This window comes from Heterocephalus glaber, unplaced genomic scaffold (assembly GCF_053883595.1).
Source record: "Heterocephalus glaber isolate CG9 unplaced genomic scaffold, H.glaber_assembly_v1.0 deba00001442, whole genome shotgun sequence".
Classification (NCBI taxonomy): domain Eukaryota; kingdom Metazoa; phylum Chordata; class Mammalia; order Rodentia; family Bathyergidae; genus Heterocephalus; species Heterocephalus glaber.
In genome coordinates, this window is record NW_028258296.1 from 21,718,927 (window position 1) to 21,720,649 (window position 1,723).

A 1,723-nucleotide genomic window follows, 5' to 3' on the forward strand; every position below is an offset into this window, starting at 1 on the left:
AAAGAGATAGTGTAGACTTAAAAACTGTGTACTAAAACGTGTGGAATATGGCCAAAATAGTACTCAATGAATTTGTTCTAACATTTATTCTTTTTTTGATTATTGTTAGTTTATGTTTGCAGTATCTAATTATTATATTCTTTGTGGGGAGTTGGTACATGAACATAATCAATTCCTTTTCATCCCCTTCTCCTCCCCTCCCTTTATCAGTCAGTCCACTAGCCAAAAATAGTTTCCTAAGTACAAACTTTATGTGATGGAAGTCAGCTTGGTGCTTGAAATCACCACCCTAGAGTTATGTAAGAGGCAGAGAGCAATAGGAGGGGAGGTCAACAAGGGAACCAGGGCAAGACTGCAGAATACACGTTTGCTGATATCCCATCCGCTATCCACTCCAGGTCATCTCAATTTTCCTATGGTTGCCAGTGCAACAGCTCCATGCAATTCTATGAATGCACGATTATTCTGCAGTGTTCTTGAGGGGGTGGAAGGAGGGCATATGGTGCAGCCTGAGAAGGCAGAGTCTGGGCTCCTACGATAAAAGACTCTATCTTAAAGATGTGGCCAAAATTTCAAAATTATGTTCTCTTATCTGAATTCTTAAAGACAGTTGCTGTGTTCTATTTGTTTGTTTGTTTGTTTGTTTGTTTGTTAGAGGATCCTCTTTTTGGGTTCTTATGTATCCTGATTGATTTTCCCTTAGAATACTATATTCTTGATTTATCATCCTAACTCCTGAACTAATTCCTTTTCTTCTTTTTAAACTGGTTACACTATTTACTTCATAAAACAATGTTGCTTTCTTATGAGATGGTTAAATTCCTGAGCCCTGAATAAGAAAACTAAGACTAGAATATGATTCTGTCATTCACTATCTGTGTGATTTTGGCAAGTTTTAAACTCTGCATGTCTCAGATTCTCTATACATAAAAAGATTCTCCATATATAAAAAGAAGATAATATACCATATACCAAACCAGGAAGGGTTAAGCGAGATAATCTGTACCCTTGTAAATATTGATTAAAAGTTAACTATAAATGTTACTCATGCTGCCTTAACAGTAACCAAGGTACCAGTTGTTTTTGTTATGCACAGATATAAAACAAATTCTATTCATACTATACTAGACAGGATTTTTTAATTTAATAATTTGAATTTATCAAATCTTCTTAAATTTATCAAAGCCATTAAAATTTTTGTGTTTAAATATATCTACTTCATTTGGTGTTACTTATACTTAATGACCTTATATTCTCTTACATTACCTATATCATTGTTTAGGTGAAAAATAACCTAGGTAATAATTAAATTGTTTTGTAAAACTGAGGTACATCATTATTATGTCTGTTCAATTTATTATGAACATAGGAAGATGTATACTGAACTGGCTTATAATTCATGAAATGAGATGTTCAATCTTCACATTACACTCTACGCAAATTATAAAATCTATGTCTGCATTTAGGAAATTAATAAAAATTAGGAAGTATGAAAAAGTATCAGGAAGAAAATGCAGTGCATCTTATAAAATATTCCATTTCTATTATGTCCCTTTGATCACTTAATTTTCAGTAACATGCAATAAATTACAGTGTAAGTTTAAGTCACATATTTTCCATATGTGTAATAACATTGACCTTTATACAGTCTACATCTCATACTCAGCAACAGAGATAATTTTTAGGAGTATATATACATGGAGAAAAACAAGGTACAGAAATG